Source organism: Symphalangus syndactylus, chromosome 19 (assembly GCF_028878055.3).
Source record: "Symphalangus syndactylus isolate Jambi chromosome 19, NHGRI_mSymSyn1-v2.1_pri, whole genome shotgun sequence".
In the NCBI taxonomy this organism is placed as follows: Eukaryota; Metazoa; Chordata; class Mammalia; order Primates; family Hylobatidae; genus Symphalangus; species Symphalangus syndactylus.
In genome coordinates, this window is record NC_072434.2 from 53,630,719 (window position 1) to 53,654,894 (window position 24,176).

The window sequence follows — 24,176 nt, forward strand, 5'->3', positions numbered from 1 at the left end:
TCATTGGAAGTACTCTTGCAGATATATCCAGAAATAATGTGTAGTCTGGGCACCCCATGGCCCTATCAAGTTGATCCATAAAATTAACCCTCACAGATGGGACAAGGCCTGCACAGCTGCTGCTTTTGTGGTGCTTACATTCTAGCAGGGAGGGTGGCATTGGACAAGCAGCCAGGAACATGATGGGGCTAGGACATGGGGAGGAGCTATGGGAGGGGAGGGCAGGCACTTGGGCTGCAGGTTGATGGGATTATTTGCAATCATCCAGGGATGGAGTGATTCCCATCAGGGTAGGACATATACTCTACCTGTTTCTAATAATAAAGCTACAATGAGGAACTAGGTCTCACTGAAGCTCCTTTCCCTAATCCTAGAACCCACTGTATCAGGCTTCTGTGGGTGCAGTGCCACTGAAGTTGTCCTCTCTAAAATCACTAACTGGCCTTCCAGCTGCCCAACCCACTGGTCACTTTTTTTAAACTTTACATTTTATTTATTTAATGTTTTATTTGATAAGAATATTTACTCCTGCAAGAAAAAAGCTCATAAAATTAGATTAAGTGAAAAAGGTAGTATACAAAACCAAATAAAGTATGCTCTCACTTTCGTTATATATAAATCTATGCTTTTGTTTATTTAAGCATGTAAACCGATGTGCACATTGCAAGGATATGCAGCAAAATCCTAACAGGGATCGTGTGAGGAGATGGAATTATGGTGATTTTCATTTTCCTCTTCATACTTTTCCATGATAAGCATGTATTACTTTTAGAGTCAGGGGAGGAATATTGTTATTTTTAAAGTGTACTGAGTGTGTTCCACTATCTTGCACTATGAACTGACTGCAGCAGCCATTTGTGGATGTGAGATGGCAGCTTAAAGAAGTGGCGCCAGTTCTTCACCTTTCTCTGGACCATGTGACTGCAGCTCCTCCCACAGTGGCAGAGTGAACCTCATGGCCTCTGTTTTGTTCTGTTTTCTTTTCTTTTTTTTTCTATTTTTTTTTTTTTAGATGGAGTCTTGCTATGTCGCCCAGGCTGGAGCGCAGTGGCGTGATCTCAGCTCACTGCAAGCTCTGCCTCCCAGGTTCACGCCATTCTCCTGCCTCAGCCTCCTGAGTAGCTGGGACTACAGGTGCCCACCACTATGCTCAGCTAATTTTTTGTATTTTTAGTAGAGATGGGGTTTCACCATGTTAGCCAGGATGGTCTCGATCTCCTGACCTCATGGATCCGCCTGCCTCGGCCTCCCAAAGTGCTGGGATTACAGGTGTGAGCCACCACGCCCAGACTGTTTTTTTTGTTTTCCAACTGTTACTTTAGAAATGGGGGTATATGTGCAGATTTGTTACAAAGATATATTCCCTGATGCTGAGGTGTAGGGTATAGCAGAACCTGTCACCCCTGGTTACTTTTAAGGCCTCTTCTCACTTGATTTTTCTCTGTGACATCTCTAGTATTGATGGTCACTTTTTCAAAACTCTTTCCCTTCTGTGTTTCTGTGACACATTCTCCTGATTCATTAACATTTGCCACACTCTTAGTAAGTGCAGGACACTTTTTTTTTAAATCTTACTTGCAACATCTCACTTGATCCTCACAACAATCTTATAAGCTAGATGCCATTGCTGTTTCCTTTTACCAAAGAGGAGACAGAGGCTCAAATGTGAACTAAGTTGCACAAGCTCACAGAGTTCATAGTGGCAGAGCCTAGACTCAAGTCTACTCTTATCTGATGCCCAAGACTATGGCCTTAGTTGGGCTCCATGCCATCATGCCATCTCTTCTCTCCAACCCCTCTCAATCCTTCTTCATCAGTCTCTTTTGTGGGCATTGCTTTCCAGCCAGCTTAGCAAATATCAGAGTTCACTAAGGTTTTATCCTCATGTCTCTTCTTCATAAACTCAGTAGTCTCTTCTTAAATAACCTCAGCTACCTTCAGCTTCGAACTACCTACGTGCTGATGATAAACAAATCTTTGTCTGTGACTTGGATGCTCCCAGGATGCTACTGGACATCACTGCCTGGTGGTTGTCTCCTGGGCATTACTATCCTAATATTTTCCAACTTGAACTCATCACTGTTAGATGAGACCTGCTTTTTTGCCTTCCTGTGTTCCCTGTAGATGGTGTGAATATCCATTTAGTTGCCTGAGCCTCATATCCTGCATTCCATCAGTTAGCAAAGCCTGGGAAGTCTATTCTCTCCTCTTTCTCCTTGCTCTATTTGCCCTAGCACTGGTCCTCATCATCTCTCAGGATTGTTCTCCTCATCTGGACCCCTCCAACCCATCCTCCACCCATTCTCTAGAATGTGGAGACCATCACATAGACCATCACTTCATGTCCCAGCTTAAATTTAGGCAATGTCTCTCCACTTGGGATGGAACCCCAGTCCTTGTTGTGCACAGAGGGCCTTCCACCCTTGGATCTTTTATGCTTCATCCAGATATATTCTCATTTGAGACTTTTACTATGTTTTTGTACCTATGTACAAGTCAGTCTGGACCTTCTGTTGTTTGCCAACTTCAACACATGCTGCTTTACATTTCAAGGCTGCCCACCAGAAGTGGCCCTCCCCCTTACCCTCTCTCCAATGACCATCCACACTTTCTTCAACCTTAGCTCAGTGCCTTCTTTAGTGGAGTCTCTCTTCCTGATACAGAAATTACTATGTCTACCAGTCTCCCTCCCTGACTGACCCTAGTATACCCTTTCATTCTAACTGAGGCATCTAAGACCTTACCCTCTTCATTGATCTTTCTCCTTCATGATTTTGTGAACTTCTTGATATTGGGAATGATGACTGACCCATTCCAATGTCAAGAAAAATGTCTAACACAGAGAAGGCACTTCAGGTTTAGGAATGAATGAATGAATCAATCAATCAAAGGTAAAAGACTTGAGGTTTAATGATAAGATCAACCATAACAACAACACTGTTGATAACAAACATTTATTGATTAGTTATTCTGTGCCAAACATTGTGCTAGTTGTTTTTACCCAAATTATTAAGTTCCCAGAGGAATCATGGGTTATTGGCTCCTAATAACAGACAATCAGTATCAAGCTATTATCATGTGTCTAAGCATTTACATGCACTTGCTCATTAAGCCTCACAATAGCCTTAAGAAGACTATTACTACTATTATTATTTCCTCTTGAAAATGAAGATACAGAGGCCTCAAGAGATAAGGTTATTTGTCTCAGGTGACACATCTAGTAAGTGAAGGAAGTGGGATTCATCTCCCTAAAGTCAATGACTAGACTCCAGAATCCATTATCACATACCTCTAACTGTCCTTTTCAAAGTTTAGAATAACTGTAAGTATATAGTTTTGAATATTCAATGTGGTCATTGCAAACAGTTCTGAACTTCAAAACAAATTTTTGGGAGGTGAGAATGTGATTCACATGCCTATGCACAACACACCTCTGAGTTGCCTGTTACTTAAACTCAGATGTCATGATAACAGACATTTTTACTTGCATCAGGTGAGATAAGTAACATGATAAAATATCTTAGCATGAATAAGTGCAGAAGATGTGACCAGGAGTGCTTTGGAAAAGCCATTCGTTCTGGATTCCTAAGTTGTAATCCTCCAGCAAAAGGACTTGAAATTCAGACTTGCTGGAAACCAACAATAGACTAAACATTGCATGCTCACATTCATGCCAGGAGGCAGGATATTAGAGGAGCCTGACTTGCTGGCTTCAGCCTCTGGCTCCTTGGAATATGGAGTGAAGCAGGATCTAGAAGTTCACAATTTGTACATTCATTTGGCATGAATGCTTGAATCACAAGTGGACTTCAGAATTAGGGCCAGCCTGGGGCTTGTGCTATCCCAACCCCAGAAACGTTGGAAGCTAGAGTCAGAGAGAAGGAGCTCAGAACAGTGGATGTAGTGACAAGTCTGGAAACCTTCAATCTGGGACTAAATTCATGCTCTATAGCCTACTTTCTGTGTGAACCTAGGCAAATTACTTAGCCTCTTAGTTTTATTTTCTGTAAGATGGCGATAATAGTTTCTACCTCATACATTTGTGAGAATTAAATGAGAATATGTCTGTGAAGTTCTTCGTAATAATGAACAACATTTATGGGGAATGTCCAATGCCAGGCATTGTTTCAAGCATATTTTACATGCATTAACTTATTTAATCTTCCCAATAACCTGTAAGGGAGGTACCTGGAAATCAATAGGCTCTCCTGGGACACCAGAGACCAGGGATCCAGGAATGGAAGCAGTCAAACATTCTGACTGTCCCACATAGCAGGTACACCTTGGAAAAACTACTGCTTAATCTATATGCCTGCCCCTCATCTCCACCTTTAACGAGGAAGCACAGCAGTGAATAGGAGCAGATAACTTTAAAGTCAGACAGACTCTGTCCTTATTCTAGCTTTCCCACATACCACTGAATGTCCTTAAGCAAGTTGCCTAAACATATAAACTCATTTATATTATGAGGGATAATCCACTGAACTAAGAGGTGGCAATGATGATTAACTGTGATAAGATCTACAATGATCCTAGCTTTAATGAGTGCTCAGCAATGAAGCTGCTACTGTTATCATTTTAATTATTATTTCCCAAATGTAGGCAGTGCACACCTGCAGCCCCACCCTTGCCTCAACTTTATGCAGGTCTCAACATTAATTTCCACTCTCCAGAAGAAATTCGTTTCTACCAAAGATGGATTTTGCTGGAGATCTTATCAGGGAGACAGAGGAGGTGATTTACATCCCACATTCCAGATCAAGAACTTGGAATCCTCTGTTATCTTTCTTCATATACTTAGTAAATCTAATTTCTGTGCTGCCCCTAGACTAGCTCATCTGTCTACCATGCAAAGCTCCATTCTCCAACTTTCAAATTCTTCCAGGATCCTTTCAGTCTCTCACCACTTCTTAGTCTTGACTGAATTTTACATCTAAACTCACACATCCTACTCAACAAACACAAAGTGCTTCCATGAATCAGCAGATCCTCCTTAGAAGCTGCTTAACTCTTTAGGGATCTCAGCTCTGCCTCCACCCTAAGCCACCTATTAAAGTTCCTTCTAAACTCACAGAGCCCACCTGAAAGGTGTTCCATTAAGTAAATTTTCTCTATCTCATTCCATTACTACACTCTTCACTACTAATATTGGGTAGTGAAATCACCTTTGCAAAATTATAAGTGAGAGAATTCTGACATAGCTGACTCAGTCTTGCTTCTAACCTCACAAGCTACCTAGTTTCTCATTCCTGCTTGTATGCCAAGCTAACCATGAGAAGAATTTAGTTTACGTTTTAATTTTAAACTAAGGATGATAATAGCCTCTTCCAAAAACTAACCCCTTTCTTGTTCAGTGACTGAAGATGTTTTTGTAAAACGAATGAAAGACCACAAGGTAGAATTGTGGTGGGGGCCTCAATTATGCTAAGATGTAGGCATAAACTCTAATTGGTCATTGTTTCTTCTGCTAAAATGTAGGTATTGTTAAACTGTAACCAGGCTATGTTTTATAATCTGCCTTTTGGAACTGCTTATTACTCAAGAGTCACATACCCAGTGGTCATAAGATTTATAACATCCACAACTGCCCCTTTAGATAATGTCACTATTGTAAAATCTGAGACTGGTGTTTGAGATATTTTTTAGACCTTCCTTTCTGATGGACCAACTAGCACCACCTGGACTGGTAACCCATACCAAGAAACTGACTCAACTTGTCCTGTAACTCCCATCTAAGAACTGACTCAGTGCAAGAAGACAGTTTTTTGGTGTTTTTGAGAAAGTCTCACTCTATCGCCCAGAGTGGAGTGCAGTGGCGTGATCTCGGCTCACTGCAACCTCTGCCTTCTGGGTTCAAGCAATTCTTGTGCCTCAGCCTCCCTAGTAGCTGGGATTACAGGTGTGTGCCACTAACACCCTGCTAAATTTTTGTGTTTTTAGTAGAGACGGGGTTTCACTATGTTGGCCAGGCTGGTCTCGAACTCCTGACCTCAGGTGACCCACCCTCCTCAGCCTCTCAAAGTGCTGGGATTACAGGCATGAGCCACAGCACCCAGCCAACGAGACAGTTTTGACACCCTATGATTTTATCCCTGATCCAACCAATTACATTATCTATTCTCTAGCCCTGCTGCCCACCAAACCATCCTTGAAAAACCCTAACTTCTGATCTCTCAAGGAGGCAAATTTGAGAAATATCTTCTGTCCTCCTCATTCAGTTGCCCTGTGATTATTAAACTCTTTCTCTGCTGCAACATCTGCTGTTTTCAGTGTATTGTCTTTTTCTGGGAAGCAGACAAGAATAACTCAATTGCGTAATAACAGTAGCTTGGCACATAATAAGTATTCAGTAAATGACAATGATCATATTATTATTTACAGATCACTCTTTCTGTTCTTAGTAAAGCAGGTTTCTTACTGACTTTTCTACAAAATACACTTAACTGATAGAGTAATTCTGCATACATGGGTGTCACAAACATATAACTTTTTAAAAACATGATAGTAGAGTGGCTGATATGGTTTGGCTCTGTGTCTACAACCAAATCTCTTCTTGAATTGTACTCCCATAATTCCAACATGTTGTTGGACCTGGTGGGAGACCATTTGAATCATGGGAGTGTTTCCCCCACACTGTTCTCATGGTAGTGAATAAGTCTCATGAGATCTGATGGTTTTATCAGGGGTTTCTGCTTTTGCATTTCCTCATTTTCTCTTGCCACTGCCATGTGAAAAGTGCCATTCCCCTTCCGTCATGATTCTGAGGCCTCCCCAGCCATGTGAAACTGTAAGTCCAATTAAACCTATTTTTCTTCCCAGTCTCAGCTATGTCTTTATCAGCAGCATGAAAATGGACCAATATAGTGGGCTTACTCAAGATTTATTCAAATGATGATGACTCTTTCCACAGTTTAACATGTAATGACATTTTTTAAAACTAGGATTTTCTTGAATGTTACTGACTGATAAGTAAGTAAAGAAAGTTGAACTGGTACAGAAACACCCTTGCTTGATCCTTTAATAACAAGGAAGACAAAATTATATTAGTTCCTTATAAAGCAGCAAGTGACCATTAGTTTGTTGGATGTAAAACACTGATGACCTGCAAGTGATATTAGCAGTTAGACAAAATCATCAAAATTTCAAATATTATTCTGGTTTCAAAGGATTGGACTATCAAGTCTCATTGAATATTTTACTGACAAACAAACGTGTGTGTATGTGTATAGAACAGATGGAGTGAGTCTAAGCATTTTGTGACTATCCAGGCCACTTACTAGAGCAAGTTTTTAACTATGCCCCCAAGGCTGATGAATCCTATTCTTCACTACTGGAGAAGAGGGAAGGTCTTCTATTCTTGGACAGAAAAGAACTCAACATAAGATCCAACTTTCTTTATTAGAACCACCCGCTCTGGGCAGAAATTTGCAGATCTTGGTAATATGCTACATTTCTAATAAGACTGTTCTTATTCTTTTTGACTTTGGGTGTTTCCAATTCAGGTGTATGAATCCAAGGGAATCGGAGTAGGGTATAGAAAGAAAATACAAGAGACAGAATGTGGGGGATAAAAGCACTTATTGAGCACTCGCTATATTCCAGGCATGCTGCCAATTGGTTTCACCTACATAAGGATGTTTAATTTTCATTACATTTCAGGTGATCTGTATTATTATTTCAATTAAATAAATGAGGAAACTGAAACTCACAGAGGGTAAGAGGCTTGCCCAAGTTCTCAGAGGTCTGGAGGGGCAGAGTTAAATTGTTTCTTGGTCTTCTGATTCCAAGGCTATGTTCTCTTGTATGTACTTGGTCTTCTGATTCCAAGGCTATGAATACTCTAATGCCTATGAGAGAGAGAAGAGAGGAAACATGCTATGGTTTTCCCTAGTCAGACTCCTTGCATGCCTTTTGGGGAATGTGGGGTGGTGGTAAGAGCTCAGGCTTTGGAGAGAGTTTGCCATGTACCTGTAAGGCTGCACCAGTTGTTAAAATAGTAAAAATTGAAATATTTTTATACCAGTTGATAGATTTCTGTTGCCCTGAGTCCCTTGAATATTCTCTCTGTTACCTCAGCCATTCCAGACTCTACTCCAGGATTTTCCATACCTCCCTGTGAGTCAGCAGCCCAATGGTTAGGTCATTGGACATTAGAGGGCCTGGAGGACCCTAATCCAATTCCTTGGCTAATCTATTCTGATTCATAGGTATCTTTATGATATGGTTTGGCTGTGTCCCCACTGAAATCTCAACTTGAATTGTATATCCCAGAATTCCTATGTGTTGTGGGAGGGATCCAGGTGGAGGTAATTGAACCATGGGGGGCTGGTCTTTCTCATGCTATTCTCGTGATAGTGAATAAGTCTCACGAGATATGATGGGGTTTCAGCTTTTGCTTCTTCCTCATTTTCTCTTGCTGCTACCATGTAAGAAGTGCCTTTTGCCTCTCGCCATGATTCTGAGGCCTCCCCAGCCATGTGCAACTGTAAGTCCAATTAAACCTCTTTTTCTTCCCAGTCTCGGGTGTATCTTTATCAGCAGTGTGAAAATGGACTAATACACTTTACTATATCCATTGTTAATAATTTTGAGTGCCATTTCTGCCCCATTCTCCTTCCTCCTCTCTCATGAACCCAGTCCCCCTATGGAGATTTCTATCTTTGCTAATATGAGTCCTTGATTTTTGTGGTGCTTTATGTGAAATATGGGTAGAGAAAAGCAGGAGAGGTAGTCCATACAAGGCAGAAGACAGAAACTCAGTTCATCTACATTATAAAGAATTGAGAGGAGATATGGGAAAGAAAATAGCACCTTGAAGGCTGAAGTTTGAGAAAGAGTGCCAGTGTGTTTGCTGAGCATGTGGTCCTGCAACAACAGTCAAATTCAATAAATTAGTAAGAAAGGAAAGATTTCTTGAGACATGTTTTTTGGGAATTGATCTTTCTTAAAGTTTTCAAAGGACATAAGAGAAAATGAGAATTTGTTTCTAATTACTACTGGGTTATGCTTCTTTATATTCTAGTCAATGCAAAGACTGGGCCACATGAAGCTCCGGACTTCTGAAGGCGACAAGATGATCTCTAAGATTCCTTCCAATGTTCATCACAAACAAAACACCTGAATCAATCCCTCAGAGGTTCATCAACTTCTGTGGGTTCCATAGGTAAGATGACAAGCTATGAGGTCACATGAAACTGATCTCAGTATGGGAGTTACAGTCTTGGATGTACCTACATTTGACTGTGAGTTCTTAAGAAAGTATCTTACCTTTATTGGTCTCAGTATTTTCATTTGTAAAATAGTAGGTAACATTTATTGCTATTGCTTAGTTTGAAATTGTTTTTGTTGTTACTATTTTTTGAGTTTGACTTGTGCCACTCTACTTTTTGTCTATCATTTAATTAAATCCGTACAGCAAATGTGTGAATTATGTATGATCATTTCCTTTTCACATAGTAGACCTAGAAAACATGAAAGGCATGCTAAGACTCCTTGCTAGACAGTGGCAGAGCTGCAATTCACAGTGTCCTCTCTGCTCTGAATCCAAAGCTTTCTCCTTTACAACATATGGCTTCCCAACCTACCTCAAGACCCTAGACTGGAAGTCATGAGTAAGCTTTTGTCTAAGAGAATGCTTTGAAAAATATAAAATGCCATAGAAATATCAGGGTTTTAAATATATATTATTAGCTACTCATCTTCTTCTCTGTACTTTTTGTCGTTTCATCAAAATTGACCATATAGATTTGAGGTGGACACTGGGATGCATCTTCCATATCTCCTTCCTTCCTTCCTTCCTTCCTTCCTTCCTTCCTTCCTTCCTTCCTCTTTCTCTCTTTCTTTCTTTTTTTTTTTTTTTTTGAGACAGGGTCTCACTCTGTCACCCAGGCTACAGTGCAGCGGTGCGATCTTGGTTCACTGCAACTTCTACCTCCCAGTTTCAAGTGATTCTCCTGCCTCAGCCTCCCGAGTAGCTGGAATTACAGGCGCGTGCCACCATACCTAGCTAATTTTTGTAATTTTTGATAGGACAGGGTTTCACTGTGTTGGCAAGGCAGGTCTTGAACTCCTGGGCTTAAGGAATCTGCTCACCTCAGCCTCCCAAAGTGCTGAGATTACAAACGTGAGCCACTCTACCTGGCTCCAGATCCCTTTTCAATCAAGAACTTGTTACTCTAGTTCCTGGAGTACTGTCAACCTTTAGGGAAGAGATGGTTGATCCCAAGTCACACTCCTTCCTGGAGCAACCTACATCCAGTGACTGATTGATACAGGAATATAAAGAGCTCTGGCTTTTTTGGCTTCACTTTTGACAACTCTGAAGGGTCATTTTAGTTCCAGAGCTGTCGGTGGGGTTGGCCAAGATAGTTTTGGAGTCTGCATCATGCTTTGCCTTCTTACTCTGCCAGTCCTGCTTGTGGCCTTTCCCTCTTCCACAAGTGTTCATCTCAAGGCATTCCCTGAGAACATCCTGAGTGCTAAACACCTTCTGAGCCTGCTTCCTAGGGGGATCCATCCTGTAACAATATTTTGTTATGGTTGGTTCTTCATAAGTCTGACTTCCCTACTGACCTGAAAACTTCTTGAGGGCAGGAAATGTGTCATATTCATTCCTAAGTCACCAGCGCTTGGCTTGATATTAGGTCCAGAAAAAAAAAAAAAGTTCATTATATGTTCAATGAAACTCTAGGATAATAATAATAATAGTTAACCCTTATATAGTATCCTCGATTAGCTAAATTCTATATTAAAAGCTTTGAACATATTAACTCAACGCTACAACAATCCTAGAAGGTAATATTATTATTATTACCATTTTACAGATAAATAAAGGCAAGCACCTAATGGTTCGAAGTTCTACCCAAGCTTACATATCTACTGGTGGATCTGGGCTTTGATTGCAGGAAGCCTGTCTCTGAAATTCACTCTTCTAGCCACTACTCCTTACTGCTTCTTGTATCTGTGTACCTATCAATCCACCACTTTATTGAAGGGAGATAAGAAAGAGCTAGGTAGGAGGACAGGGAAGGATAGGTTTTTTGTTTGTTTGTTTTTTGTTTTTAATTTCAGGGGGACTGGAATTATCACAGAACATTTCTGGGGATGGAGTGTCTGCTTTTTTTTGCCTGGAGTCCAGGCGTGGCATATGAAGAGTGTAGGGCAACAGAGCTCCCCAGGTGACTCAGATGCACAGGCAGGTGTGGGAATCCCTGATGCAGGGGGCAGTTTCAAGTGTGCAGAAGGCACTTACACAATTGCCATAACAGAGGCCCTAAGATGTGAAATGATCTGGCAGTAGCTACCCTGGTAGAGAGAGAGGAGCCAAGACTCTCCCTTGTTTCAGGGTCCTGGTCCAGGGCTCTTTGAGCTGCACTTCCTGAAGTTGGGCCAGGAATCTGCCTTGGGTGTAGGGGAACCACATACCTCACACGTGCATCTAGTGATTACTCAGGAAGTGGAGGCTTTGGGGCTGACAAACGCTACACCGGAAAGGAGAGGGGAGAGCCCGCCAGGAGGGGGTCGGCAAAGCCAGTTCCCTCAAAGCATTGTCCTTTCCTTCCTCCAACAGGATGCCAGGAGCCCCACAGAAAAGGGACTCATTTGTCTTCCTTCCCAGCACAATAACTTGTTGCTGGCCTTTCTCTTGGGCCTTGCTCAGAGCAACAGGATACAGTCTTTGCCAGGGGAGAAGGAAGGAAGGAAGGAGGGGAGGGAAATGACAGGAGCTCAGGATCTGCAGTCCCCAGCCTGGGCCCCAGAGAGACCCAGCACTGCGAGGCCAGGACCCAGCCTAGGGCTGTCCAGGTCCAGTGGGCCTGGTATGAGGAACAATTTCGTTTTACAGAAAACCTTAATCAGATGTAAGCTGAGTAACCGTTAGAAACTGAGCTATCATTTCTGAGCATATCTGAGTGGCCTCTCTCCAACTTTTATCTTAATCTCATTTAGAAAAGAAAAATAAATTGGGTCAATTTAGAACTGTACCTTCTTTCCTTTTTTCATTCATTGTTAAAAAGAAGAAAAGAAGGTACGCATTGGAGTCTGTTTGTTTGCCATGGAAAAACCCTCTTATTTGCTTGATTAAACAAAAATAACACAAGCTACATAGGAAAAATTTTAGCTACATAGACACCACCTTTGCTTTAAGGCTGTAGTAGTTGACATAGCATCTTCTTGCTACTTTCTCCAGCCTTCTCTGTGGACCACAGTGATATATTCAGAAGCCTGGTGGTTAACACAGGAGTTTTCGAACACTTTTCTATTGGTTTTTCACCTGCTCATTGTCTGTCATGCCTGAGGCCTGCAATGGTAACCTTTAAAATTTAAAGGTGAAAGCTGCTGGGCACAGTGGCTCACACCTGTAATCCTAGTGCCTTGGGAGCCCAAGGCAGGAGGATAGCTCGAGTTCAGGAGTTCAAGACCAGCCTGGGTAATGTAGTGAGACTCCATCTCTACAAAAAAAAAATACAAAAATTAGCCGGGTGCCGTGGTGTGCACCTGAAGCCCCAGCTACCTGGGAGGCTGAGGTGGGAGGATTGCTTGACTCAGGATCATGTGAGCCTGGGAGGTGGAGGTTACAGTGATCTGAAATTGTGCCACTGCACTCCAGCCTGGGCAACAGAGCGAGACCTTGTCTCAAATTTAGAAAAAAAAAAAAAAAAAAAAAGGAGGGTGGGGTATGTGGGGGGAAGCTAAAAGAGAAAAAAAAGTGGAGCATTTTTAAAGCTTTTTTTTTACAATTGAGGTTGTTCTGGTCTCACCCAAAACCTACAGCATCAGAAAGTGCATGTGTGTGGATGGTAGAGGCGTGGAGGGAACTTAGCTGTGGAAAAGATGGCAGTGGGGTGGGTTGTAGAATTGGAATCAATATTGCAATCCACCACAGAGGTATAAACAAAACTGAACAAATCAATGCATATTAATAAATGTTTATTTGTTGCATTTATGAACGCGTATATATGCCAGACCCTATGCTGGGTGTGGGTTGTACAAAGCTAATCCTGAAGCTTATAGTTCAATAGGTGGCTCAGATGAATGATGAATAACTGAGAGCGTTAGAATTATTTACACAGGGAGAGTCAGCTGTCTGGGAGACTGAGGGGCCCTCCTGAGGCGACTCCCTTACCCTGGCCAAGCACATGGGGGAGAGGAACAGATGAAAGTGAGTCCGAGCTCACCTTCCTCCGTGGGAATGGTTGTTGAAGAAATTTGCACTCCTTTTAGATTAACATTCTAGTCTTGCCTCTAAGACTCTTCCAAGGTGAAAAAAAAAATCGTTATATTCAGTTAAAACATGGGCCCTTGATATGAACTCTGCTGCCTGTCAAAGAGATCACATAATTAATTTTTAAAATTAAAGTTATTCGGATTTCAGCACCGACAGGTTAGTGATGAGACTAGTGCTCTCGCATACACACACACACACTCTCTCTCTCTTTTCTGTGTTTCCCACCTGGAGTGGAGATGCAGATGTGAGGTGGTGAAGAGGGCCTGAAGACATTTCTGTGATGGGCCCTGAGGGAAGAAGGGGAAGAAAACAAAGTCCCTGGCCTGTGTAGCTCCCAGCCCTGCTGGAGGTCATAGTAGAAAGTAGTAGACTGGGACAAAGTCTAGAGTCAACTGACTCCATCCTCTCTTCACCACTCAGAGTTGCCCTTGGAGAAGATTTCCTAAAAGAGGTGAGAAAAACAGGAAGGGTGGGAAGGAGCGAGAGGGTCAGGGAGAAAGAGGGGCAGAGGAGACACTCATTTATTAAGTGTGCTCTCTGTCAAGCACTTTACACATAGGATTTCTCTTGGTCTTTACTATTAATACATCTCCATGAATTACAAATGCTCATCCTCATTTTCCCTGGGGTGAAAATGAAGGCTCAGAGGGATGGATGATTCATACACAGTCATATCATTGGAGAGGGGAAGAACTGGGATTCTTCCCCAAACCAGCCTCATTCCAAAGCACATGTTCTTTAGATTACCCCACACTTTGGATTAAAAACCCTTTCCTGGCTGATTTTGCATCACCTGATGAAACTGAGATGTGACTGGACGGCAGGTGAACCTCGCCTGGTGAAGAGCCACTCCACTGCCCAGTGGGGAAGGTGCCCTCTTTCAAGTCAACAAGGGCACACTTTCTTTCTCAGAACTTTAATGATTATTTTACAGCTTGTAATTTATCCTCCTTTCTGTAGGTATCTAGTGTTTCTTGATTGTTAAGGAAGGGAGGAAGTTTTGGTTGTTTAAGAGAGAGAATTTTTCTGGCTAATGTGTGGCCCATGAGCCACAGCCTTGGCATCACCTGGGAGCTTGTTATAAAGGAAGAATCACCAGTCACAGTGCTCCAGAATCAGAACTTCAACAAGATCTGCAGATGTTTCATATGTACATTCAAGTTGGTAATGCATGGGATAGAGGACATGATTTAGATTCAGACCCGGGTTCAAATTCCCATTCTACAAATAAGACCTTGGGCAGTTTACTGAATTCCTGTGGGTTTCACTTTCCTCACTCATAAACTAGGAAAGTTGATGCCCATTGCACAAGCTTGTTGGAAGAGTAAGGCAACAATGTTAACTTCAGTGCTGCTACTCAGTATGTCAGTATGCCTTCCATGAATGGTGCTTCTTTTCTGCCCCATCTTCCCTTCCAAAAAAAAAGCATTTCCTCTTCAAGAATGTGCACACTACAGAATCTGTTCTCTGAAATAAAATGCTTCTGAAATACTAATCATATCCATTTGACCATTGCTTTGCAATGTGGTAGCCACTTGTCATGCATGACTATTTAAATTAAAATTAATTAAAATTAAATAAAACTAACACTTCAGTTTATCTGTTAGTCTAGCCACATGTCAGTACTCTGAAGGTGCATATGGCTAGCGACTAGTGTGTTGGACAGCATTGATATTGGACATTTTCATCATCATGGAAAGTTCTACTTGACAGCATTACCTGGACACCTCCTATTTCTCCTGGGCATTTGCTAACCCACAACTTAACTGCTCATGCAGTAGGAGCTCAATAGGTGCACCTTGGCTTGAACGCTGCAGCCTCCCTTATTGGAAAAGAGAAATGATTTGAGAATCCCAAGATCTGTTTTCCAATTACTGCTCCATCTACTCACGAGATACGTGACCTTGGGTAAGTCACTTTTCCTCTCTGAGCCTCAGTTTTCTCATCTGCAAATTTACAGGGGAAAAGGTAATAAGAATACCTCATATTAGTCTAGAAGCTTTTTCACTTTTTATCTCTTTTGGTAGTTTCAGCAGCCTTTCATCCCATAGGGTGACCAATTCATCCTAGTTTGACTGGTCCTGAAAACTGAAAGTCTCACGTCACAGGAACCCCATCATTCCTAGGCAAACCAGGACGGTTGGTTGCCCTACCTACAGGTCCCCTCCAGTTATAAAATCCATGGTCCTGTGCAAGCCTGAGAATGGTGTGCAAGAAGCCCCGAAACTGCTGCAAATACCAGAGGAGTATGAGCTCAGGCCCTGAAATCAGACAAAGCTGGGTAAGATGCTGATGCTCCCAATTTATTTCGATGCGAACTTAGGCAAATTCCTTAATTTCTCTGAGACTTAGTTTCCCCCCCTGCAAAATGAGAGTGCTAATGATACTTCTTCCTCCTGGGTGTTGTTGTGAAGATTAATTTAACAAAGCTTTGCAGAATGCTGAGAGCTCTGAACAATGTGAGTAATTCAGCAGACTCTGGAAAGGGGGCCAGTCTACCTTTAGGGAGACTGATTAGGACGTTCATGTGTAGTGCAAAGTATCTGCTAAAAGAGAGAAGACTTGCTTATGAGCCATTAAGTTCCTCTTATCAAAAACTCCCACAACCTCTGCCCCAGCCTCAATTCAAATAAATAACCGTTCAAACTGGTTAAATAGAGCACATTTCAACTCCCCCTGCCCCTGCTGGGATAGTGACTCTGATGCAGCAAGTTTACTGAAACACAAACTAATCATTCCTGTTGCCAAAGTAGGCTTTTGGCAGAGGTCTGTTAAGAAAGAGAGAAAGAGAGAGTGAGAAAAATGTCCTGGATTGCTGAGGCAGCACTGTATTTAGACAATTAAATTTGGAAAAGCAAGACAGTTCCTGTAACCACCTCCCACATCCCCTACTCCAAGAACAAAAGGTTTTGTTGAAAGTATTCATATGGATATTAATACTGAAACTTTAATGAGCCCCTCAGTAAACTCATCAGCTAAGTAATTACACCCAGCTACGGTGCTACCAGTGGGAAGAGTACAAAATCTCGCCTCCAAAAATTAGTCACTTGTAAGTTAACCCCACAGTCACGTCAAGCAACCCACACTTGATGGCTGATTCACAAAGATTCCTTGACATCTCTGTAGTTAAAGGGGCCAGATCACCATGGGAAGTCTGCAGAAAGGGAAAAGTTCACATTTACAAAAGACCTTTATGTTGGAGAAGAGTTTTGAGGAAAGCAGGGTTATAAGTCAGTCACTGGGTTAATGAGGGCAGAAAGACTAGTACTGCCAAGCACTTTTTGGGTGCCAAGCAGGCGCTGAGCATTGCACCTGCCTGATCTAGTTTAATACTCACCTAAATCCTGGGGGCAGGGATGTTTCTACGAGGCCCAGGGGAGGAAACTGAGACTCAGGGGATGTGGAGGGCTTTGTCCAAAGTCTCATTGCTAAAGTGGCAGAGCCAGAGTTTTGAACCCAGGCTCTAGGTGAGATTTGAGCCTCACCTATGAAATTGAGACAGAAGAAAAAGATGGGAGTTTTCTTTTTTACTTACAGGAGTTGTTTCAGGGGTTAAATATTCACCTTGGGTTTGGCCTCGACCCTCGGAATGTAAATCCATACAGGAAAGACTCTTTGCTTTCCTAACCCACCCAATCCCTAATTGTCTCTCTCTCAGGCTCACAGTCTACACAAAAGACCAGGGCTCAGACCTCTCATCTACTATCCGGACTGCTATATCTTTGTCCAATCTTTTATCTTTCCTTTTTTCTAGCTGGTTATCTAGAGAAATAGGAGAGACTAAGAATGAAAGAAAGGGAGCAAATAAGAGTGAATGAGAAAGAATGAAAGAGAACAAAGAACAAAAAAATTGAATAAGAACATTGAAGAAGAGCAAATGAGAGTGATAGGTTAGGCTTTTTTGTCACCCAAACCGCGTTTGAATCATTGCCCTTACATACACTTGCTAGCTGTAAAATTTTGAGTAAATCGCTCTATCACTCAGTTTCTTTTTCTTAATTTCATAGGATCGTTGTGATGATCAAATAATATTGTCCATGCATTTTGTGTTCCCCGTTAGGCACTCCATAAACCAACTAACCTCCCTCCCTCTTGCTAACTTCCTTCTGGTTTAGTCCTTGAAACAACTCATAAAGCAAGTGGTATTTATATTCTCATTTTACAAATGAGGAATGGGGAGCCTAGGGAGAGGAAATAATAAGGATCACCCAGCATGTGAATGTCCCAGCCAGAATTCAAATGCAGATCTGTCTTTCTCCACTACTTAGGAAAGAAAGAGCAAGGTTGGGGGTGGGGGGCCATCTGAATGGCACAGGCTTTTACAGTTTCTCCTTTAGCTGCTCCACTGGAGGGCTGTTGAGAAAATTATCCAAATCATGTTAATGAGCAATTGAGTGCCGAGTTTCTCTGAGGGAAGATAACGAACAAAAGCTCTGGTTAGGGCTGGCAGCCAGGAGCTGCGATAGTTATCTCAGCTGATACCACCAAGGGGCTCTCAGTTCAAATAATTAACTCAATTGCCTCCTCTCAGGGGTGAAGTGGGGCTAATAAAACGTAACCACCTAGCCTGTGGGAAAATGACTGTGTGCCCGTAGACGAAGTGCTTTCAAGACCATCTGGCACCTAATGGTATCATCGCAGAAGCCTTGGTGAGTACTGGCTGGGCCCAGGGAGAGCTTTGACTCCTTGGAAGGAGCCCACCAGTCTTGATGTTGGCTGAACAGAAGTGGATCTGAATCCAGGATGTATTACTCCAGAGCTTAGGATGTTGGATGTAGCTCTCAACCTCTCCTGAGACTTGGTTCCTCCTCTATAAAATGGAGTTAGTAGAATTTACATCCTGGAAAAGGTGTTAGATGGGTATAAAAGAAAGCTCTCGATACAGGACCTGACACAAAGCAGTTACTCAGCATACTTGAGATTTCTTATCCTACAACAGATGTCTTTGGGGAAGGAGAAGAAGAAAGAAATGCAGTCCCCACAGGCAAATAAACTGATTTGCATCTTCTTGTTAGGGAAATGGCAGTTACCAACTCTAAGATTTGAGTAGGCAAATCACTTTTACTGATGGTGAGTTTTAATGGCTTTAGCCAGTTGGTCTTTTCCTCCCACTGCTCCATTACTACAGAAATGTATTTCCTTTATTCCTTCTGACCCACAGTCCTTGTTGATCGAGAGCTTACTTGAGGCACCATGGTAAATGCTTTCCCGAGATCTCTCATTTCACAGTAATAATAAATGAGTGATTGCATGTATCCTCCAACAACTCTGGAATAGGTGCAATTGTTATCCCTATTTTACAGATGAGGAGACCAAGGCACAGAGAGGTCAAGTCACAGGCCCAGGGTCATTAAGTAATAAGAGGGAGAGTTAAGACTCAAACACAAATCTGTCTGAGTCCACTGCTCTTAGCATGGCTGGAGTCAGGAACTCTTTCCTGGATCACCCTGCAAACACCAGCTGACCAGGCTGGGCAGCTCATCTGTTCAGTTCAGTCACTCCTTCCTAGAGTCTGATGTCCTGCCACCCTCACCTCCTGAAAGCAGGTTCAGAGCTTCATCGTCATTCGGAAGTCACTGATTACCTTTCCCAAAGCATCAGTAGGGTTGCCTGACAAAGAAGATTATACTAAAGTTGCCAAACTGAGTCGTGGCCTCTCTCCCCTTGCCCAGCCCGTCTCTGCTCCCTCATTCTTAAGACCCAGGCTTCCTCTTCCCCTCAGTGCTGCGTGGCACTCAGTAGGTACCTCCCCCTCAGTGCTGCATGGCACTCAGTAGGTACTTGTCTGTGGCCTGAGCTCTCATTACATTTACAGTCTTGCTATATGACTGACCACTGGAAAAATCATATTCTCTGAACCTCATTTTCCTTATCTATAAAACCAGCAGGGGGAGAGATGGGGATCATTCCCAGAGAGAAGTAATATAGCTAGAGATTAAGAGCATAGGCTTTATTTTTTTATTTTTATTTTTTATTTTTGAGACGGAGTCTTGCTCTGTCGCCCAAGCTGGAGTGCGGTGGCGCAGTCTCGGCTCACTGCAAGCTCCGCCTCCCGGGTTCACGCCATTCTCCTGCCTCAGCCTCTCCGAGTAGCTGGGACTACAGGCGCCCGCCACCACGCCCGGCTAATTTTTTCGTATTTTTAGTAGAGATGGGGTTTCACCGTGGTCTCGATCTCCTGACCTCGTGATCCACCCACGTCGGCCTCCCAAAGTGCTGGGATTACAAGCGTGAGCCACCGCGCCCGGCCTCAGACTCCAAATCTTGCTCCTACTAGCTCTGTAACCTTGGCCAGTTCAAGTAACCTCTATATGACTCAGTTTACTGTAAAAGGCGGATGCTAGCAATAGTACCTAGTTTGCAGGGGTGTTGTGAGGAGTAGTGAATACATGTAAACTACTTAGAACAACCTTCTAAAGGGCTGTATTCAGGATTCAATAATAATAATAAAACAATGATTACTACTTGTATCCTGTTACAGAATATAAACGTTTCACAGATCTCATTAGCCTCTCATGGAAGCCTTTGAGAGGTTTACCCTACCTCTTTACTTTTGAGATAACAGAGATTCAGAGAGGCCAAATAATTATTCCAACATCACGCAGCCTGCGAAGGACTAAAAAGGGATGCAGACCCACGATTTCTCTCCTCTGCAGAGGCAGATGTATGGTAGAGAGCCTGACATACATCTTAGTGAGTTTCGCTTTCGCTCCACGCCCCTTCCTCCTCCATCTCTGCGTATACCTGAGAATGTCTATGTAATCTAAGCCTTAGTTTCTTTAACTATAAAATGGGTGTTGATACAGCCTATCTATCATCTGGGAATATCTAAACCTTTGCTGCTCAAAATATGAGCCACAGAACAGCAATATCAGACCCCCTGGAGCTTGTTAGAGATGTGAACCCTCAGAACTGCTGAGCCCAAATCTGCATTTTTAACATGATCCCCCAGGTGATCTGCATACATGTCAGAGTTTGATAAACACTAGACTAAAAGATGTAAAAGTGTTTTGTAAACGATGAAGTCAGGTACACCATGTTAACAGTAATTTGATAGAAATGAATAGCAGCATTTCCTATACATGCTCAGTATTTCCATTCACACGGCCATTACTGGCCACTTGCTCCTAAGGAAGGGAAGGACAAGAAAGTGACCAAAGAGAGGCATTCCCTTGGTTAAGTGAATTGGTTCCTGGGGGAACACGTTTATGTGGGACATATACTAAAAAATTATTGTTGCTTATCTGAAATTCAAATTTAACTGGGTGACCTGTATCTTGTGTTTTTTGTTTGGTTTTGTTTTGTTTTTTGAGACAGAGTCTTGCTGTGTCGCCCAGGCTGGAGTGCTGTGGCAGGATCTCAGCTCTCTGCAGCCTCCGCCTCCCGAGCTCAAGCAATTCTCCTGCCTCAGCCTTCGGAGTAGCTGGAATTACAGGTGATCACCACCATGCCTGGCTAATTTTTGTATTTTTAATAGAGACAGGGGTTTCACCATGTTGGTCAGGCTGGTCTCGAACTCCTGATCTTATGATCCACCCGCCTCGGCCTCCCAAAGTGCTGAGATTACAAGCATGAGCCATCACACCTGTCTGTGACCTGAATCTTATCTGGGAATTATTCCTAAATGGATCCAGTTGTCTTTTAAGTGCAAAGTCCCTGAAGTTTGGAGTATTCATTTAGCTAATCGCAGAGCCCAGCGTTAGGGTCTCTTTTGATCCTAAGGTTACTGAACAATGGTAGGGAAGGGAATCCTATTAGCAAGTGTCCCACTTTGTGGAGTACCCATCATTTCCAGTCGCTTTACTTAGACAATTACTGCTTCAATCTTGAGCCTTGCTACTCCAAGTGTTGTTATGGATCAGTAGCGTTCCTTGTTAGAAAGGCAGAAAGAATCTCAGGCACCACTCTAGACCTACAAAGTCACCTGCAGTACAGGTGACTAACATGTACGTTAAAGTTTGAAAGGCACTGGGCTAGGCAATTTGGGGTAAGGAATAGTCAAGTATTCCTTGAAAAAAAGAATCACTAGTAGACTTGATTTTTTTCTAGGCTGGTTTAGGTGTACAGCAAAATTGAACAGAAAGTACAAAGTTCCTATATACTCTTCTCTACCTTCACCTAGGCTGGACCTGTAGGTAAATTTCTAAAATCTCCCACCAGCTGTTCTTTTTTTTTTAATCACCTCACTCAAACCAGTTATTATTTACAAATGGGAACATAGAAATGCTAATGATCCTGACTGGGCTTGCTAATTACTCCTTAATCAACTGCGAATGGGCCTTCGCTGCCAGCCCTGGGCGGCTGAGAAGAGGGCTCCAGCTGGACAGAGTTAAAGTGAAGCAGGTTGCTGAAGTGCCACTGGCCTTGAGAATAGGAAGCCGTGGAGTGTGGTGGGAAGTGTCTTCTTTGCATGTTTTCTGCTCTGCTCTTTTGTTGTGCTGATGCTTTGGCCCTATCATGAGGTATCCCAAGGGAAGCCAAGGTATTCAGAGGATGTAAGAAGCCCGACAAAGCCATAGTGAACAGTTAGCAAGCAGAGGTTAGTCAGCAAATGATGATTGGATCTACACAAAATGTTGGATATTGTGTTGAGTGCTTTCTTCCTGACTCTGTGAAGATTCTGGTTTTGGAGAGAGGACATGGAGGCAAGTAAACCTGTAAGGGAGGAAACTTCAAGGAACATTTATGAGAGAGGAAGTCATGAGTCAGAGGCACCTGCAGGGGGACAGGAGAGAACAAGAAGAAAACACTTACAGGGCATGTTCTAAAATATTTGTTGAATAAATTATCTAAAATCAAACACTTTCTATGAGAGATACTTTAATAATAATAGCTGCCACAAATTGTGTACCTAATATGTGCCTGGCCTGTGCCAGTCCATCACAATGACCATTTGAAGTAGAGGTTTACTGCACCTACTCTGTAGATGCAGAAACTGAGACTTACAAAGGTTAAGGGTCAGACCCATGGTCATACTTCTAGTAAGTAGCTCTGCTGTTTTTCTGATTACAAAGCTTATATTTATCCCATGGCTAGGTCTGCCCTTTTATTTGGTTAGATGTTTAGATGACACAAGAAAAATAGATATTTCAAAACTCAAAAGTTAGAGAAGGGAAAATCCTACATTGCATCAGTAAAGGTCCAGCCGAGAGAGAAACCATACCAGTTATTTTAACATGGAGAATTTAATATAGAGAATTGCTGCCTGGGAACTCAACAACCAACATGGCAAAAAGAGAATGCTAAGGTATCATGGAGCCAACAACTACAGGAAGCAGCTGCCTCTGGGACTGGGACAACAAAAGAAAGAGGCTGGCATTATTAAAACTTAGAAATATGGGAGAGAAGGCCCTGCAGAGAGGAAACTCAGACTCTGAGAAGGGACACTGCCCGGCTGATAGTGTTTCTGAGTTTGGAGGACAAGTCTCATTGGTCTGGGACCCAGATCTCTGAGGAGGGGGCTCAGATTGGTTAGTGTCACTGAGGGGGCACAAGGAGGCTGTTTCTCTGAGTGTTAGAAAAACTGGATTTAACCATTGCTTCTGAAACAACTACTGCTGCCAGGGTGAAGAGACGTTGCTCATGAACATAGGAACGGGAAGTAAACAGAAAGCAGGAAGCAAACAGAAAGGAACAATAGCTTCTTTCTCTCCTCCGGGTGTGCAGCCTCCTGCTGTGGCCCCCATGGGCTGAGCTCAGCAGGTAACTAGCTAGTCAAGCTGAAATGTGGTTTGCAGAGTTCTAGCTGCAGCGTCTCGAAGTACATGTTGTGGTTTGTGAAAAGTATCTGAAATTTAGCATCCAAAGACCTGGAGTACTGCAAAAGCTTTTAATTGGTTTTCCTTATTTCAGTCTTAAATCTATAAACCATGCCTATTGCAACGAGAGTGATTGTCTTAATCGTAAATCATTTCTCTTTGTAAACCTACAATGGATTCCTACTGCACTTACAACTACTTAAACTCCTTCATCGGTTTGCAAGAACTTGCTTGGTTTCCAGTGTCTCCAGCCTTGCCTAAACCACTCTTTCCCTCAATTGCTATATCCTGGCTACAGCAGCCCTCATGGGGTTCTTTGAATTCACAGAGCTCTGTGCCACCTGAGGGACTCTAGACTTGCTGCTCCCTTGGTACAAAATCTTCTTCCCCAATTCTCAGTCTAATTCCTCTTCATTTTTCAAAGCTGAGACTAAACGTACCTTTTCCATTCTCTGATATTTCTCTCTCGGCTGGACCTTTATTGATGCAATGTAGGATTTTCCCTTCTCTAACTTTTGAGCTTTGAAATATCTATTTTTATCTATTTTATTGCATCATCTAAAAGTCTAAGCAAACACCCACCTGCTATTTTTCTTACTGCACACCGTATATATTTACGTACAATTTAATGCACTTGTGTGTTTTATTTGTAACTACTAAATATCTATCTCAGCCATTGCATTTTGAGCCTTAGGAAGGCAGAAATCTTGTCAGTTTTTTTGTCTCATAAAACCATGGGTCTGGCATAGAGTCATTACTCCTTAATTTTTGTTAAGGAATTTGTAGGTTTTTATCTAGCTCCCAGATCAATGGTTGTGTACCTCATATTTCTTTTAGGGAATCTTTAAGTTCTTCAGGGGCAGGGACCACATCTTATAGGCCTTGTATAATAATGGGCAAAGAATAAGCACTGATGGGCTGGGCCTGTAATCCCAGCATTTTGGGAGGCTGAGGCGGGTGGATCACCTGAGATCAGGAGTTCAAGACCAGCCTGGCCAACATAGTGAAACCCTGTCTCAACTAAAAATACAAAAAAATCAGCTGGGCATGGTGGAGGGCACCTGTAATCCCAGCTACTTTGGGAAGCTGAGGCAGGGGAATCGCTTGAACCCAGGAGGTGGAGGTTGCAGTGAGCTGTAATTGCGCCATTGTACTCCAGCTGGGGCGACAACAGCGAAACTCAGTCTCAA

General features: G+C 42.6%; 1 long non-coding RNA gene across 1 annotated transcript in view; it reads right to left on the reverse strand.

The window, feature by feature from the left end:
* Positions 1-7,614: 7,614 nt before the first annotated feature.
* LOC129458051 (uncharacterized) overlaps positions 7,615-24,176 on the reverse strand; it is a 66,479-nt gene continuing 49,917 nt past the window's right edge. Inside the window, exon 3 of the long non-coding RNA XR_008649520.1 lies at positions 7,615-7,847. This is a non-coding gene — a long non-coding RNA (uncharacterized lncRNA). The remainder of the gene's footprint in view (positions 7,848-24,176) is intronic.